Genomic DNA, 19814 nt, shown 5'->3' with positions numbered 1-19814 from the left:
CTGACCAGTCATCATTTCATTAAGATTTGCAACACCCTCAACTGCTTTACCTCATAGTCGTTGGACTCGACCTGTCCTGATCCTAATCTTAAATCCAACCACATTTTTCCTTCCGCTTCTGTTTTTTTGTGTGTGTGTGTGGTACGCGGGCCTCTCACTGTTGCTGCTTCTCCCGTTGCACAGCACAGGCTCCGGACGCGCAGGCTCAGCGGCCATGGCTCACGGGCCCAGCCGCTCCGCGGCATGTGGGATCTTCCCGGACCAGGGCACGAACCCGCGTCCCCCGCATCGGCAGGCGGAGTCTCAACCACTGCGCCACCCGGGAAGGCCGCACTTCTGTTTTTAAACAGCTAGAGAGTGTCTAACATACACATTTCCTGTTATTTGTCAGGAAGATATTAAATATATGATTCATGAGTCAATAAATGCACGAGAAATACAACAGCTTTCCTAATTGGCTGTCACACATTCATGATTTCCAACCTCAGATGGTTCATTAATACCCGTTGGCAAGCGACACTTAAAACCCTTTACAGGACTTCCCTGGTGGCGCAGTGGTTGAGCATCCTCCTGCCGATGCAGGGGACACAGGTTCGTGCCCTGGTCTGGGAGGATCCCACATGCCGCGGAGCGGCTAGGACCGTGAGCCATGGCTGCTGAGCCTGTGCGTCCGGAGCCTGTGCCCCACAATGGGAGAGGCCACAACAGTGAGATGCCCACATACCGCAAAAAAAAAACCCAAAACCCTTTACAGTATCACACGGTGGTTGAGAAACTGACACTGGAGCCACGTCTTTGGGCCACATAACATCTCTAAGCCTCAATTTCCACATCTGTAAAAGGGGATAACAATATTAGCCACCTTATAATGTTTTTTCTTTTTTTTTTCTAATGGTGCTTCATTATTTTTCTTCATTAAATATGTGTGATTTTAATTTTTAAAAGAAAAGATATTTATAAAATTCCATTGAACACATATTTAATGGGGTGTCCACTGTGTTTTGGACACCATGAGAGCACAAGATGAATGTGCTGTGCCCTCTCGTTTCAAGGAGCGCTTCATCAAGTCACAGAAGGTGTGCTTCCAGTGAGCTGCAAGATAGGCTTGACTAGGATAAGTCTTAGAAGAGAAGGACAAAAATGTCCTGGGTGAGCTCAGTGAAGGGGACAGCACTGACCTGTGCAGAAGTCAGGATACTGTCAGCAAATGAGGTAAAATAAGTTCTGAAATTTTCTTTTTCAACCCAAAAAAAAAAAAAAAGTTTAAAGAATAAGTTCTAGGATCCACTTGCTTTTCTGTTCCTTCTGCAGTAAACATCCCAACTCTTCTTTGAGATTCATTTTTATGAATCAGTCAGAAGGGAGACAAAGAATGTTCAAGATGTATTCAAATTGCCATGAGGAGAGAGGGGTGTAATTACTAGTTATAAGAGTAGCACTAAATTCATTCAGTTATTGTAATTCTTCTAAAGGAATATATATTGAATATTTTGAAACATACAGTTAAAATATGATTCAAAGAAGAGCGACTGTTTTGATAATTTATAAAACAGAAGGACTGGATTATATAAAATGTTTTCCATTTGATACAGTCTTTCAATCAAAGTTAAGAAACCTAAAGAAATCTTCCAAAGGAAATTATTGTTCTCAGAAGGAAGGGTAGACAAGTTTGTGATTTGGAAATTAAGTTGGCTGGGTGAATAAGTAAGAGCTGACTGAAAACTTAGAGCCCTTGTACTGGCAGGCATTAGCTTTGGGGTGAATCACAAGTTTTCCTTGGTTACTGTCAAATGGAAATAGAAATTAAATTTAAGCAGAGCTTATTAAGAATTGTTAGTCTGAAGAGCACTTCATCAGTTCTAAAGTATACGTAAGTGTCATGGCTAATTAAAATTGAATTTTAGTGCTGTTAATATAATTTGCAGTCTTAAGAATCTGCTCTCTGGAAACCTCTCCAGTACTTCGTTGAGATATTCTTGGTACTGTAGTTAGTATTCATTTGGGACCAGTCTAGTTATGTCTAGTTGACCTTCCGTCCAAGAAACAAACAAAAAAATCAAAGCAAAACAAAAAACTTTACATATCTTGGGTTTGGAGAAGAGTTTTTTGGTGTAATTGTTTATAGATACGTTGAATTCTTCTCAAATAGAATCAGGATTGAAAACTGAGATACGTAGACTTTGAAACCATGGTTATCAAAGCATTTTTTAAAATTTTAGTGGAGTCATGACAGGAGGAAGATATAATTTATTTGGACTCTGTTTACTCATATTAAAATAAGAATAGGAATAAAGAAACGGTGACAGGCTACGAGTAATCAAAAAGAGTAGAAATATTTTCCCAGATGTCCTATGGTGTTATCTATTTCCTATGCGGTTCTCTATCTCCAGCAAAAATGGAGATAATCCTTATCTTCTGTATTTCCACACTTGTATACATCCCTTTCATACTGAATCAGGACTGACCTGTGTACCACAATACTGCAAACGGGATGGTTTGTGCTTTCTGAGCCTGGGTCCTCAAAGGCTGTTGTGACTTTCACCTTGGCCTGTTGGGTCACTTGCTATGGGAGCAAGTTGGCCTCTATGCTGTGAGGACTCTTTACAGACCTGTGGGAAGTCCCACGTAGAAAGGAATAAGACCTCTGGCTAATAGGCAGCACCAGCCTACTAGCATGTGTGTGAACCACCTAGTAAATGATCTTCTAGCCTCAGTTAGGCCTTCAGATGGCCAGAGTCCAGTCAACATCTGTCTTTATAATCTCACGAGTGACCTTGCATCAAAAATTGATAATAATTATTGCTTTAGGCTATTAACCTTTGGAGTGTTTGGTTATGCATTAATTGATTATCAATACAGTGACTTACACTGTAACGTATAATTTTATCAAATGCCATTCTGACCAAGGAGATGATACCACATATTATAAACAACTGTTGTAGCCATTTAATGCTACTTAGAATGTTTTAGAACTTACACCAGATGATCAACAATATCAGTTGCTACCAAATTTGGAGCTGACTGATTCATGAAACATGTGCTTATATTCCAGATAGTAGTAAGAGTAAGCCAATGGAGGCCATGATCTACCAAGCTGAATGATAATTAAATATTTGCCCCTACTTGAAACTACTTCTGTTTTTTCCACATTACTGTGAATGGCATGCATTCCTATTTTTTGAAGAGTAAAACTTGGCTAAACCTGAGACTTTAGATCTATCGAAGACACAGCCTCCAAAGAAAACTCATAGTAGTTTCACACATCATCACGTACCGTTAATGTCACTTTTTTTGGTGACTACTTCACATTTATTGGCTGTTACATATTGTTTTCGAAGAGCTATATCAGGAATTTATCCTCGACCTTCCCCTTGCACTGAGTAACTCTCTTGAACTCCAAAAACCAGAAATTGCAAAATTTCTCACATTTGTTATGTTAGCACATTGTTTTCCTACTCGAAATATCGGACTTTTATTTTATTTTTTTAACATCTTTATTGGAGTATAATTGCTTTACAATGGTGTGTTAGTTTCTGCTGTATAACAAAATGAATCAGCTGTATGTATACATACATCCCCATATCCGCTGCCTCTTGCATCTCCCTCCCACCCTCCCTATCCCACCCCTGTAGGTGGTCACAAAGCACCGAGCTGATCTCCCTGTGCTATGTGGCTGCTTCCCACTAGCTATCTGTTTTACATTTGGTAGTGTATATATGTCCATGCCACTCTCTCACTTCTTCCCAGCTTACCCTTCCCCCTCCCCGTGTCCTCAAGTCCATTCTCTACGTCTGCATCTTTATTCCTATCCTGCCCCTAGGTTCTTCAGAACCTTTTTTTTTTTTTCTTTTAGATTCCATATATATGTGTTAGCATGCAGTATTTGTTTTTCTCTTTCTGACTTACTTCACTCTGTATGACAGACTCTAGGTCCATCCACCTCACTGCAAATAACTCAATTCTGTTTCTTTTTATGGCTGAGTAATATTCCATGGTATATATGTGCCACATCTTCTTTATCCATTCATCTGTCGATGGACACTTAGGTTGCTTCCATGTCCCGGCTATTGTAAATAGAGCTGCAGTGAACATTGTGGTACACTGACTTTTAAAGTTGATGGTGAATTCCAGGCTCTTACGCTTATTTCTGCAAAAATGGCCATTACAGCAACCTTGTCTTCTTAATTCTGTTGCACTATTATAGTCTTTAGGCCTTCATTCATATAAAGGAACGCCTTCAGGGTGCTGATTTCTTGCAGGAAGATCATTCCTGAGAAGACAAGTCTAACCTGTTATAATTTCTCTCTTCTATATGCCCTGGCCCATCAATTAGTATATTTACATCTCCTATTAAATATGAACACCTTAAACTGCATATAACCTTAAACTGAGCTGCTTTCAAGTATGAAGAATTTTCAAAAATGTTAATGACCTATTAATAGAGCAAGAGATCAGATAAATTTTTTCTGTAATTAATGTTGCATTCTTGACCAATGGCATCTGTTTATGTGTTGGTGGCAGGAATTCTGGGGGCAGTCTTTGGGTTTTATGTGCAATTTTTTTCTCTTTCTGAAACTAATGAGTAAAATTAATAAGCCTAAGTATGACTAAAGGAATCCTTGATTTTAGTAATACTGTATTCTAAAATTTTGAGCTAACTCCATAGTAAACTCCAAATATTTTAAAAAATATTTATTGATACCTACTATTAATAATGGATGCATGAGTCAGTCTTCAATTACATAGAAAAGTAGCCATGTATTTGCATTCACAGTGCTTATAGCCTGTTCCCTTCTGACTTGTATATTTTATGGGCTTTTAATGTTAAGAGTAGTAATATTCTGCTCCTCTGTCTTCTCAATTGAATATATTAGTTATGGTTCAAACACTTTCTGTATCACTCACGGACCTGGCAGGAAGTAAGGTGCACTCAGATGGTTTAAATGAAGAAAGTTTTTTAAGGAAAGGTCGACTTACAGAGTGGTTGGCAGGACTAAGGAAGCAAACAAAAGATGAAGCACCAGAGAATAGCAACAGTAGGAAGAAGTTATATCTGTTAAAAGCTAAGAAACAAGGGGATGAGCCCAAGAGAGCTAGAGCCCTAAACGAGATCATTTGGTAGATGTGATAGTCTTCAAAAGTTATAATTATTCCTGAAAAATTTTGCCACAGCAGTGAATATGCAGGGAGGAAATATCTCAATCTCTCCCACCCTACCTGCTGATCTGCTGTCCTGCAGATGCTTCTTACGGGCATTTTCCAATCGGAAGTTAGTGTAACAATATGTCCTAGAGATCAGACACCCAGGTCTGCAAAGCAGAGCAGAGAAGTATGGAGATCTTGGAAAGGGAATGATGGAGAAAAACCAGCATACCTCCATGTGAAAATGCTTTTTGGTAGCAGGCCTTCTGCTCTCCTTAGGTCATACTTAAAATGAAGTTAAATATGAGGAAAAATTAGTAGTTGTTTGAAATTTTATTCAAATACTAATATAAATTGAAATAATTACGATATCCCTGAATGTGGCACGTTTCTTCTCAAAGGTAATATCAGACAATAAATAAGTAATAAAAAGTAACTGATAACCTTGAAATTAATTTATGTATGTGTGGACCATACAATAAACAAACCCCAGTGGGTGGCCTTTTCAGGACCATGGACAGATTTCGCCTGGCTGTTCTGTAGTTCTCAACAGTATATTGTGCTTTTGCTACTTCCCTAGCTAAAACTTCCCAAGTTGTACTGAAATGATTGAAGCTGTTATCTGACTGACTTTATAAAGATGTTATGAGATTACAGCTAAAAACTTAGTTAAAATGATTAGGCACTTTGTTGTAGAAATTTTCCCTCGTATGGCAGGATCTATGAGTGTCTGCCGTGATGACTCTCTGAAGACTAATTGTGTCCTCTGTAGGAGCTGTGAAGGGTGATGTTTTGTGTTACAGAGCAGGATGCCAGAAAGAGTTAGTATTTTACCACTACAGCTTCAAGAAGATTCGCATTTCTGGCACAGGAATGTAATAATTCAGAGTAGCTTTTAGAACTACAGTAATGCCTTTACATAGCAAGTGACCTTCAACTGTTGTTACATAATCTTGTTATTAAAATCATTATAGATAATGAAATTCCAGAGGACCTCAGTAATCCCATTTTTCCAACTATATCAAGTAGATCATTTCCTTTATTATTTATTATAAATTCATTTATTTTTGGCTGCATTGCGTCTCGTTGCTGCGCATGGGCTTTCTCTAGTTGCGGCGAGCAGGGGCTGCTCTTCGTTGTGGTGCAAGGGCTTCTCATTGTGGTGGCTTCTCTTGCTCTGGAGCATGGGCTCTAGGCACGCGGGCTTCAGAAGTTGTGGCTCACGGGCTCTAGAGCGGAAGCTCAGTAGTTGTGGCGCACGGGCTTAGTTGCTCCGCGGCATGTGGGATCTTCCCCTACCAGGGCTGGAACCCGTGACCCCTGCGTTGGCAGGCAGATTCTTAACCACTGCTCCACCAGGGAAGCCCGATCATTTCCTTTAAAACAAAATAGAGTACTGTGGTTTTTTGCACTTAGCTCATCTTGTCCAGATGTCTGAAGCACCCACTAATACCTCAGAGGACTGCATAGAAGGCTGCAACTATTTTGGTGCAGAATTATAGACCAAGCCACTAAACTAAAGGGTTTCAAAACATGGATCAGCTCTTGGAATACTATAGTTTAGGAAACATGAGGAATAGTGAACTAGGCTGGTCTTACTTTCTAATGAATTATAGAGTTTACTTCTCCATAAACATGTTTCATACTCAGCTGGAGATAAGAAAATGCATTTTTATATTTTTATTAAATATTAGTTAAAGCAATATTTATAAAACATCTGTAGGGTATAAAGAAAAACAGTACACTAAATATGTAACCTACACACAGTTTTAAAAGAAAATGGTAACACTATCCTGAATATGTGTCATTCCCTTGATATTCTTTGTCACTCCATTCTTGAATTATGTCCTTTCATTTTCCTTCTATATTTCAAAATTAGACATCATGGTTTTATTCAGTAAATGTTTGTATAGATTTACCCACATATTTGCCACTCTCCTGTCCTGCATTATTCTTGCATCTCAGATTTCCATCTGGTATCATTTTTCTTCTGCCTAAAGTATATCTTTTGGGATTCTCTTTAGAGAGGAGCCACTGGTACTACATGCTCTTCAGTGTTTAAATTAGGTGAAAAAGTCTCTAATCCTGTTTCATTCTTGAAAGATCTTTTCATTGAATGTACAATTCTAGGTTGAGAGTGTTTGTTGCAGCCTCTTAACTATACTATTCCACTAACTTCTGGCTTTCTCTGTCAGTTCTAAGAAGTCAGCTGTCTGACTATAGTCAATCCTCGAATGAAAAACACCTTTTCTTTTCACTTTAAACATTGTATCTTTATCTGCAGTTTCACCCTGATATGTATAATTGTTATTTTTTTAAATTTATCATGCTTGGAATTTTTGCACCTTCTCAAAGGTAGTAAGAGTCAAAAACAGACATGGGCTCTGTCTTACGAAGCTTGTGAGGAAATGAGAGAAAATGAAATAAATGCTAGAAACAAACCTGATTTTGGATATATTGAATGTGATGCTTCTTGAAAGTATTTAAGTGGAGGTACAAAGTAGACAATAGATATATTCTGTATATATATAAACTCAGAAACTCAGAGAAATTTGGATTGAACATATAAGTTTGGACATCAGGTAGACAAAGGAAGAAAATAATATCATAGATCTGTTGAGACTTTTTAAGAAAATAATGTAGAGTGAGAAGGGATGAAGTCTTAGGATAGATCTTGAGAAATTCCAGTATTCGATGGCCAAGGAAATGGGGACTGAGGACTGAGAGGAAGCAACAAGGGACTAGGGAGAAGTCAGGAAGAGTCTATGTTTGCAGATTGCAATACAATCTTTAAATGAGATAGTCCTGAAATCAGACTTAAGTGGGTCAAGGGTAATGGAGAGAGAGAAAATGGAGGCAAGAAGTCATGTACAAGTCAATGTAGGCTAAAGTATGAGGCAATAAAGAACAACTTTGAAATTTCGATGGGCATATGATTGCAAAGGTTGACTTGGTGCTCAGCCAGTATCCATTGTGGATTGGATTAACATCAGCCCTTCTGATGTCCTGAATCATTCAGAACCAGAATGAAGTGAGAGCCATTATCTGGGACATTATTGGTCTCACAGTGGTTTAAAAAAAAAAAAAAAAAAGTGGCAGGACCATGCAATTACTCTAAAAGCTGCTTCTTAGAAGTGGCACATGTCACTCTCACATATAATTTCATTAACTAAAGGAAGTTACATGGCCAGACATAATGTGAATGGGGGTAGCAATGGGGAGGGGATATTTTAATTAAATATACAATCTAATATGGTTAAGGTCTCATAGGTATAGAGAGATTTTTTTTTCATTATTTTCATTGTAAATGAGGAGAATGGGAAATGAGCGGCCCTGTGAGTTGAGAGAATTTTTTAAGGGAGATAATTAATGATGTTTAACTATCATGGAGGTGAATCTAGCTGTAAGAGAATTATTGACCATATTGGGAGAATAGGGTCTGGTTGATATTTTGAGGTTTCCAAGAAATAGACTCCAATTTAGGAAGGGTAGCCCTGGTCCTAGATAGGAAGACCTTCTCCCTCACTAATGAAATAAGTTTTAAAGAAGGGATAAGAGCTCCTCTAAATAGATTTGTAGGTTTGTTAGAGGGTACTAGATAGAATTCCAATATGTATGATGGTTTCTCTTTGCTCTGTGAAGTAGAACACGAGAAATATACTGAGACAATGGAGAAAAGTAAGGAAGGTGTCCTAGGTCGAAGAAAGCTAGGAATATAGAGAAATTCTTCAACTTGATAAAGAACATCTACAAACATCCTACAACTAACGTTGTACTTAATGGTGAGAAACTAGAAGCTTTTCCCTCTAAGATCAAGAGCAAGGCAACGATGTCCCGTATCACCACTCCCATTCAACACTGTACTGGAAGTCCTAGCTAATGCGATAAGACTAAAAAGGAAATAAAATTTGTACAGCTTGAGGAAGATGAAATAAAGCTGTGTGTTCACAGATGACATGCTTGTCTATGTAGAAAAAGAATTGACAAAAACACGAGTGGAACTAATATGCAATTATATGAAGGTTACAGGGCACAAAATTAATATACAAAAGTCAATTTTTCTTATATACCAGCAATGAACCATTGGAATTCGAAACTAAAAACACAGTAACATTTACATTATTAGCACCAAAAAATTAAAATACTTAAATGTAAATCTAAAAAATATGTACAGGATCTGTATGAGGAAAACTACAAACTCTGATGAAAGAAAGCAAAGAAGATCTAAATAGGTGGATATTCCACGTCCATGGATAGGAAGAGTCACTATGATTAAGGTGTCAATCCTTCCTAATTTAATCAGTAGATTTAACAGAATCTGAATAAAATTCCCAGCAAGCTTTTTGGCACTGTCAACCAAATGATTCTGAAGTATATATGGAAAGGCAGAAGGCCAAGAATAGCCAATATAATAATAAAGAAAAAGAACAAAGCCAGAGGCCTTTCCGTCTCTGGCTAACGCCAGGAGAGGAGCTGCTGCTATGTCCGTGCATCTGCAGTAGATCATCATGAGGACCTGCTGCAGCTTCTTGATCAAGAGGAACAAGCAGACGTACAGCACCGAACCCAATAACCTCAAGGCTCCCAACTCCTTCCGCTACAACGGGCTCATTCACCGCAAGACTGTGGGCGTGGAGATGGCGGCGGACAGCAAAGGGGCCGTGGTGGTCAGGAAGCGGAGATCCGGCCAGGGAAAGCCAGCCACTTCCTATGTGCGGACCACCATCCACGAGAATGCCCAGGCCACCCTCAGCAGCAACCGACACATGATCCGAAAGAACAGGTACTGCCCAGATTTGCGCATGGCCGCCATCCGCAGAGCCAGCCGCCATCCTGCGCAGCCAGAAGCCTGTGATGGTGAAGAGGAAGTGGACCCGCCCCACCGAGAGCTCGTGAGCGATGTATCCCCTTACCCCATGCAACAAAACTGTCAGCTGACATGCCGCAAAGAAAAAAAAAAACAAAACAAAAACCCAGAGAACCGACAACTAATACTACTTGACTTCAAGACTTAATATAAAGCTACAGTTAGTAAGATGGCACAGTAGTGGTGAAAGAATAGAAATAATACATCAGTGGAATAGAGAGTCCAGAAATAGACTCATACATTTATAATCAACTGATGTTTTACAAGGGAGAAAAGGCAATTCAATGGAGAAAGGATTGACTTTTCCACAAATGGTGTCTGAACAATTGGACATTCATATACAAAAATAATTTATACAGACTTTATTACACTTTTCACAAAGATGAAATCAAAATGGATCATAGACAAAAATGTAAATCACAAATCTATCAAACTTCGAGAAGATAGCAAGAGCATAAGCTAGGTGACCTTGGGTTTGACGGTCAATTTTTAGGTACAGTACCAAAAGCTCCATCTATGAAAGAAAAAATTAAGTTGGGATTTACTAAAATGAAAAACTTCTGCTCTGTGGAAGACACTGTCAAGAGAAACAGAAGAAAAGCCACAGACTGGGAGAAAATATTTGCAAAAGACATATCTAAAGAACTGCTATCCAAAATATCCAAAGAACTCTTAAAACCCAACAGTAGGAAAACACACACAGACACACACACACACACACACACACACACACACACACACACACACACACACACACACTCTCTGATTAAAAAGTGAGGAAAAGACTTGAACAGATACTTCATGAAAGAAGATATGCAGATGGCAAATAACCTTAAAAAAAAAGATGCTCCATATCTTATATCATCCCTTAGGGAAATGCAAATTAAAACAACAGTTACCACCACGTCTTAAAATGCCCCAGATCCAGAACACTAACACCACCAAATGCTGGCAAGGATATGGAACAATATAAACAATTGTCCATTGCTGGTGGGAATGCAAAGTGGTACAGCCACTTTGAAAGACAATTGGGCAGTTTTTTGTAAAAATAAACATTTTTAGTATACGATCCAGCCATTGTGCTCCATGGTATTTACCCAAATGAGTAGAAAACTAATGTCCACACAGAAACCTGCTACAGATATTTGCAGCAGCTTTGTTAATAATTGCCAAAATTAGGAAGCAATCAATATATCCTTCAGTAGTGAATGGATAAATGGTAGTATATCCAGACAATACAATAATATTCAGTACTAAAAATATATGAGCTATTAAGCCATGAAAAGACATGGAGGAACAGAGCTTCCCTGGTGGCACAGTGGTTAAGAATCCGCCTGCTAGTGCAGGGGACACAGGTTCGAGCCCTGGTCCAGGAAGATCCCACATGCTGTGGAGCAACTAAGCCCATGCACCACAACTACTGAGCATGGGCTCCGGAGCCTGCGAGCCACAACTACTGAGCCCATGTGCCACAGCTACTGAAGCCTGCACACCTGGAGCCTGTGCTCCGCAACAAGAGAAGCCACTGCAATGAGGAGCTCTTACACCATAACGAAGAGTAGCCCCTGCTCACCGCAACTAAAGAAAGTCCACGCGCAGCAGTGAAGACCAAACACAGCCAAAAATAAATAAAATTTAAAAAAAATTTTTTAAAGATATGGAGGAACATTAAATACATATTACTAAGTCAAAGAAGCCAGTCTGAAAAGGCTACATACTGTATAATTCCAATTATAGTTGGCTCTTGAACAAAGCAGGGGTTAGGGTTGACCCTCTATGAAGTCAAAAATCTGTGTATGACATAGTTGGTCCTCCATATATGCAGTTCCGCTCTCTATATCTGCAGTTCCATATCCATGGATTCAGCCAATGGTGGATCGTGTAGTACTGTAGTATTTACTATTGAAAACAATCTGTGTGTAAGTGGACCCACGCAGTTCAAACCTGTGTTGTCCAAGGGTCAACTGTATATGATGTTCTCGAAAAGGCAAAACTGTGAAGACAGTAAAAAAGATCAGTGGTTGACAGGGATTCCTGGGGAGTGAGGGAAGAATGAATAATACGGAGCACAGACAATATTTAGGGCAGTGAAACTATTCTGCGTGATACTGTAATGGTGGATGCATGCCATTAGACATTTGTCAAAACCCATAGACTGTACAACTCAAAGAGTGAACCCTAATGCAAACTATGGGCTTTCATTAATAATAATATGTCAGTATTGGTTCATCAACTGTAACAAATGGATGGACCACACTAATACAAGAGGTTAATAATAGGGGAAACCGTAGAGGGTAAGAAGGGTATATGGGGACTTTCTATAGTTTCCGTTGAAGTTTTCTACGAACCTTAAACTGTTCTAACAATAAAGTCTATTAATATAAAAAAATCGATATTAGTCTAATTCCTTAACCCAACCCTTTGGAGGAATCAGAAAGATGTTATCTACGCTTAAGCGTTTTGTACTTTTCTCAGAAACCAAAGCCTACGATCATAGATGCAAGGTACAGCCACAGACTCATTCATTGTATGTGCTAAGCTATGATATATTTATTAACGCTTAGCCAAATAAACATGAATGTGTCTAGAGATGTGTTTGTGTATGCCATGCACATCTCTCCTAAGCATTTGAAATATTATTTAAATAGTTTGTGAATATGGATAAAATGTAATCAGGAAGAAAAGTAAAGAGAAAGAGAGGGCAACTAATTTAACATCAGTTGATAAGAGGTACTGAATCTGCGGGAAGCAGTGTGTTCTAAAATTGCTCCATGCTTACTCCTTTTCGTCTTTCCTTCATTGGTGTAAACCTTGACACGTTCCAGTGAATTCCCAATGTCCCTCCTCCTTCCAAAACCTATTCCTACTCACACTTTTGGTGAGGAAAAGCTACACTGACCTGAAGAGAAGCTGCCGTGCCAGTGATGCGATGTTTTACCTTTGCTGCAGAAACTGCATTCATGCTTGTTTTAAGGACACACCAAGCCTTTATTTGTGTGTTTAATATCTACAAACATCCTTGGCAGAGAGAGGATGCTCCGCATTGGAGTTGATCCTCCTCACTTTTGGCCGGTAAATGAGCCAATCTGTTTTAATGAAGAGGCAGGTCAGGGAAATGTCCCTTTTACTTGCCACACAGAACCAGAAATTCTGACTGAAATACCAGAGTGGTGGCTTTGCTTCCGAGAGTATTTACTTTTAAGGTTCATTTGCTAAGTCAATTCAATAAAAGCACAGCAGTGAAGTCAGCTGAAACCTGGATTGTACGAACGTATTGAATACAAAGGAAGAGACTGTTTGCCCTCTTCAGTATCTGTTTATATGTTAACTCTTTGTCTTGAAAATCTTGGAACTTGTGTGAATTTATCTTTGAATATTGACATAGGTCATTGGTAACAACATATATGCTATGTTAAGTAGCATTTTGTCCTACCTAGCCTTTATTTTAAGATATTTCATCGTGATCTCTCTCAGTTGATGTACATCTAGGTAACATCATTGTGTTTTCACATTGAAGTTTTTCTTAAAAAAATCTAAGGGTGCTATTTAACTGTATACAATAAAAATTTATGGGGGCTTCCCCGGTGGTGCAGTGGTTAAGAATCCGCCTGCCAACGCAGGGGACACAGGTTCGAGCCCCGGTCCAGGAAGATTGCACATGCCGCGGAGCAGCTAGGCCAGTGCGCCGTAACTACTGAGCCTGTGCTCTGGAGCCTGTGAGCCACAACTACTGAGCCCACATGCCACAACTACTGAAGCCCATGTGCCTAGAGCCTGTGCTCCACAACAAGAAAAGCCCCTGCAACGAGAAGCCCGCGCACCGCAGTGAAGAGTAGCCCCCACTTGCCACAACTAGAGAAAGCCCATGCACAGCAACGAAGACCCGATGCAGCCAAAAATAAAATAAATATTTTAAAAAAATAAAAAATAAGTTTATGCATTCTCCATAAATGGCAGAACTTTGAAGTATTTTAGACGAGTTTATAATATTCTTCTCTATTAGATATAATGGGATATTAATAGCACAAAATTATCTTGCATCTCACATAAAGGGTAACTGGTGCAAAATACAATGAAATAAAGTGAATTGAAAGAACGCATTTGATATTATAGTAAAATAAATCGCAGCTTTCCTGACAACGTAGCCCGAATTTTCCACTTCTCTTTCCTTAACTACTTATAGATCTAAACTGTTGTCTTTATTTTACCGTGCATTTTATCAGAGGAAAGGCACACTATCCAAAAATTGAATTATAATCCTAATAATTAAGGTAAAAATTCTGGTGTGTGTTTGTATGCTTTGTTCTGTTAGGGTTCCTTCCCTGAATGAACCAGATAATTAATCATGTTCTCCAGAGTGGAAAATTGGCCTGATTAGACCAAAGTCAAAATGCAGTTCACTGCTAAGGTTAATTAATTCCAGTACCCTGGCTAGGTTAATAACTAATCTAGCCATCCAGTGGTCAACATGTACGAGATCGTGATTTGCATTTCTATTCGAGTAGGTGGACGCAGAGATAGAAAGGTATATAGGGCTTTTCTTTACTCATTGCAAGCTATAAATCAATGCTAAATTCATCACAGATTGCCTTGAAATTAGAAATGTCCGTGTGCACACTCTGCCTGCACCTCTTACTGGATCAAACGTGGGACCCCTCCCCTGTGCTCAGTAAAGCCAATCTACTGACACCAGATTGTGGTGAAGGAAAGTACAGCATTTACTGCAGGGTGCCAAGCAAGGGAATGGGCAGCTTATGCTCAAAAGACCCAAACGCTTAGATGGCTTGCAGGGAAGGAGTTTTAAAGGCAGTGTGAGGGAGGGGGCTGCAGGGTGCGTGATCGGCTTGTGCAGAATTCTTGGATGGGTTGGCATCAAGGTGAAGTTTCAGGCATCATCAACCTTGTGGTTTTAACCAGTCTAGGGTCTGTGTTCTTGCAGTCAGCAGTTTTCATCTGGAGGGGGTCTGCTTCCTATAAAAACAACTTAGGAATGTGTGTCAGGCGTTTATCTATCTCTTTCAGGGAACTGGGAGTTCAGTGTTTCTGCTATGTGGTGGATTTATAGTCTAAATTTGTACCACGTTCCCGACGACAGCTATTCTTTGTTTCTACATCTTCACATTCCTAATCATTGTCGCTTGAGCCAGCCTTTTGAGATTCAAGAGAGGCCTGGGAGACTAAAGCAAAAGTCTTTTTCTTCAAAGAATAGGGACACAGGGGCCTGCGTATGGTTTGAATCCCCCTTTTTCTTTGACACTCCTCAGTCTTGACAGGAACAAGTTCAGGAAAAGAAAGGGAGTAAAGTTCGGGATAGAGAGGTTAATAATAAACTGAGCAGAGGAACTCAGTTTTAGGGGGACTTGGTTTCACACCACATCACTAAAGCAGTGAGTTCCTTGCAGGAAGGGACCTTGTTTGATTTCCCACCATAACCTCTGTGTGCCTAGCACAACATCAGGACAAGATTGACCTTCAATAACTCTTACTAAATGAATCTGAAAACTTGACCCTCTTTGGGGGACATCAGGGTCACGTGTGGGTTTTACAATGAATGCTTTCCCAAATAAAACAAATAAAGGAGAATGCTGCCTCCTTAGGCTGCATCTTCATGCTCTGAGTTATCACTAGTTACCAGAGCTCCAGTTCCCATTACCATCTGCCTCTTCCTTAGTTCATCAGTTTCTCTTTCATTTTTTTTTAACATCTTTATTGGAGTCTCATTGTTTTACAGTATTGTGTTAGTTCCTGCTGTATAAGAAAGTGAATCAGTTATACATATACATATATCCCCATATCTCCTCCCTCTTGGGTCTCCCTCCCATTCTCCCTGTCCCACCCCTCTAGCTGGACACAAAGCACCAAGCTGATCTCCCTGTGCTATGTGGCTGTGTCCAATTAGCTATCTGTTTTACATTTGGTAGTGTATGTGTGTCCATGCCACTCTCTCACCTCGTCCCAGCTTACCCTTCCCCTTCCCCGTATCCTCAAGTCCATTCTCTACTTCTGCGTCTTTATTCCTGTCCTGCCCCTAGATTCTTCAGAACCATTTTATTTTTTTTTACATTCCAAATATATGTATATTTGTATTTGTGTTTCTCTTTCTGACTTAGTTCACTCTGTATGACAGTCTCTGGGTTCACCCACCTCACTACAAATAACTCAATTTTGTTTCTTTTTATGGCTGAGTAATATTCCATTTTATATATGTGCCACATCTTCTTTATCCATTCATCTGTCGATGGACATGTAGGTTGCTTCCATGTTCTGGCTATTGTAAATAGAGCTGCAGTGAACATTGTAGTACATGACTCTTTTTGAATTATGGTTTTCTCAAGGTATATGCCCAGTAGTGAGATTGCTGGGTCATATGGTAGTTCTATTTTTAGATTTTTAAGGAACCTCCATACTGTTCTCCATAGTAGCTATATCAGTTTACATTCCCACCAACAGTGCAAGAGTGTTCCCTTTTCTCCACACCCTCGCCAGCATTTATTGTTTGTAGATTTTTTGGTGATGGCCATTCTGACTGGTGTGAGGTGATAGCTCATTGTACTTTTGATTTGCATTTCTCTAATGATTAGTGATGTTGAGCATCTTTTCGTGTGTTTGTTGGCAATCTGTATATCTTCTTTGGAGAAATGTCTGTTTAGGTCTTTGACCCATTTTTGGATTGAGTTGTTTGTTTTTTTGATATTGAGCCGCATGAGCTGCTTGTAAATTTTGGATATTAATGCTTTGTCAGTTGCTTCATTTGGAAATATTTTCTCCCATGCTGAGGGTTGTCTTTTGGTCTTGTTTATGGTTGCCTTTGCTGTGCAAAAGCTTTTAAGTTTCATTACATCGCATTTGTTTATTTTTGTTTTTATTTCCATTTCTCTAGGCACTGAGTCAAAAAGGATCTTGCTGTGATTTATGTCATAGAGTGTTCTGCCTATGTTTTTCTCTAAGAGTCTTGTAGTGTCTGGCCTTATATTTAGGCCTTTAATCCACTTAGAGTTTATTTTTGTGTATGGTGTTAGGGAATGTTCTAATTTAATTCTTTTACATGTAGCTGTCCAGTTTTCCCAGCACCACTTATTGAAGAGAGTGTCTTTTCTCTATTCTATATTCTTGCCTCCTTTATCAAAAATAAGGTGACCATATATGGGTGGGTTTATCTCTGGGCTTCCTATCCTGTTCCATAGATCTATATTTCTGTTTTTGTGCCAGTACCATACTATCTTGATTACTGTAGCTTTGTAGTATAGTCTGAAGTCAGGGAGCCTGATTCCTCCAGCTCTGTTTTTCTTTCTCAAGATTGCTTTGGCTATTTGGGGTCTTTTGTGTTTCCATACAAATTGTGAAATTTTTTGTTGTAGTTCTGTGAAAAATGCCATTGGTAGTTTGATAGGGATTGCCTTGAATCTGTAGATCGCTTTGGGTAGTAGAGTCATTTTCACAATGTTGATTCTTCCAATCCAAGAACATGGTATATCTCTCTGTTTGTATCATCTTTAGTTTCATTCATCGGTGTCTTATAGTTTTTTGACAGGTCTTTTGTCTCCTTAGGTAGGTTTATTCCTAGGTATTTTATTCTTTTTGTTGCAGTGATAAATGGGAATGTTTCCTTAATTTCTCTGTCAGATTTTTCATCATTAGTGTATAGGAATGCAAGAGATTTCTGTGCATTAATTTTGTATCCTGCTACTTTACCAAATTCATTGATTAGCTCTAGTAGTTTTCTGGTAGCATCTTTAGGATTCTCTTTGTATAGTATCATGTCATCTGCAAACAGTGACAGCTTTACTTCTTCTTTTCTGATTTGGATTCCTTTTATTTCCTTTTCTTCTCTGATTGCTGTGGCTAAAACTTCCAAAACTATGTTGAATAATAGTGATGAGAGTGGGCAACCTTGTCTTGTTCCTGATCTTAGTGGAAATGGTTTCAGTTTTTCACCATTGAGGACGATGTTGGCTGTGGGTTTGTCATATATGGCCTTTATTATGTTGAGGAAAGTTCCCTCTATGCCTACTTTCTGGAGGTTTGCTATCATAAATGGGTGTTGAATTTTGTCAAAAACTTTTCTGCATCTATTGAGATGATCATATGGTTTTTCTCCTTCAGTTTGTTAATACGGTTTATCACATTGATTTATTTGCATATATCGAAGAATCCTTGCATTCCTGGGATGAACCCCACTTGATTATGGTGTATGATTCTTTTAATGTGCTGTTGGATTCTGTTTGCTAGTATTTTGTTGAGGATTTTTGCATCTATGTTCATCAGTGATATTGGCCTATAGATTCCTTTCTTTGTGACATCTTTGTCTGGTTTTGGTATCAGGGTGATGGTGGCCTCTTAGAATGCGTTTGGGAGTGTTCCTCCCTCTGCTATATTTTGGAAGAGTTTGAGAAGGATAGGTGTTAACTCTTCTCTAAATGTTTGATAGAATTTGCCTGTGAATCCATCTGGTCCTGGGTTTTTGTTTGTTGGAAGATTTTTAATCACAGTTTCAATTTCAGTGCTTGTGATTGCTCTGTTTATATTTTCTCTTTCTTCTTGGTTCAGTCTCGGAAGGTTGTACTTTTGTAAGAATTTGTCCATTTCTTCTGGGTTGTCCATTTTATTGGCATATAGTTGCTTGTAGTAATCTCTCATGATCCTTTGTATTTTTGTTGTGTCAGTTGTTACTTCTTCTTTTTCATTTCTAATTCTATTGATTTGAGTCTTCTCCCTTTTTGGCTTGATGAGTGTGGCTAATGGTTTATCAATTTTGTTTATCGTCTCAAAGAACCAGCTATTAGTTTTATTCATCTTTGCTATCATTTCCTTCTTTTCTTTTTCGTTTATTTCTGATCTGATCTTTATGATTTCTTTCCTTCTGCTAATTTTGCAGTGTTTTTGTTCTTCTTTCTCTAATTGCTTTAGGTGTAAGGTTAGGTTGTTTATTTGAGATTTTTCTTGTTTCTTGAGGTAGGATTGTATTGCTATAAACTTCCCTCTTAGAACTGCTTTTGCTTCATCCCATAGGTTTTGGGTTGTCATGTTTTCATTGTCACGTGTTTCTAGGTATTTTTTGATTTCCTCTTTGATTTCTTCAGTGATCTCTTGGTTATTTAGTAGTGTGTTGTTTAGCCTCCATTTGTTTGTATTTTTTACAGATTTTTTCCTGTAATTGATATCTAGTCTCATAGTGTTGTGGTCAGAAAAGTTACTTGATATGATTTCAATTTTCTTAAATTTACCAAGGCTTGATTTGTGACCCAAAATATGATCTATCCTGGAGAATGTTCCATGAGCATGTGAGAAGAAAATGTATTCTGTTGTTTCTGGATGGAATGTCCTATAAATATCAATTAAGTCCGTCTTATTTAATGTATCATTTAAAGCTTTGTTTACTTATTTATTTTCATTTTGAATGATCTGTCCATTGGTGAAAGTGGCGTGTTAAAGTCCCCTAGTATGATTGTGTTACTGTCAATTTCTCCTTTTATTGCTGTTAGCATTTGCCTTATGTATTGAGGTGCTCCTATGTTGGGTGCATAAATATTTACAGTGGTTATATCTTCTTCTTGGATTGATCCCTTGATCATTATGTAGTGTCCTTCTTTGTCTTTTGTAATAGTCGATTTTAAAGTCTATTTCATCTATGAGAATTTCTACTCCAGCTTTCTTTTGATTTCTGTTTACATGGAGTATCTATTTCTGTCCCCTCATTTTCAGTCTTTATGTGTCCCTAGGTCTGAAGTGGGTCTCTTGTAGACAGCATATATACAGGTCTTGTTTTTGTATCCCTTCAGCCAGTGTATGTCTTTTGGTTGGAGCA

The 19814-nt window shown here is 38.7% G+C and overlaps 1 protein-coding gene and 1 pseudogene across 9 annotated transcripts in view; both read left to right on the top strand.

Annotated features, from left to right (window-relative positions):
- Positions 1-19814, top strand: part of DLGAP1 (DLG associated protein 1) — a 1249429-nt gene that overhangs the window by 618566 nt on the left and 611049 nt on the right. The gene's annotated exons all lie outside the window — the stretch shown is intronic.
- On the top strand, positions 9624-10213 carry LOC137204136 (large ribosomal subunit protein eL28 pseudogene; annotated as a pseudogene).

This window comes from Pseudorca crassidens, chromosome 12 (assembly GCF_039906515.1).
Source record: "Pseudorca crassidens isolate mPseCra1 chromosome 12, mPseCra1.hap1, whole genome shotgun sequence".
NCBI classification, from domain to species: domain Eukaryota; kingdom Metazoa; phylum Chordata; class Mammalia; order Artiodactyla; family Delphinidae; genus Pseudorca; species Pseudorca crassidens.
The sequence above is the reverse complement of the archived record's forward strand: the minus strand, read 5'-3'. Positions and strand labels throughout refer to the sequence as shown.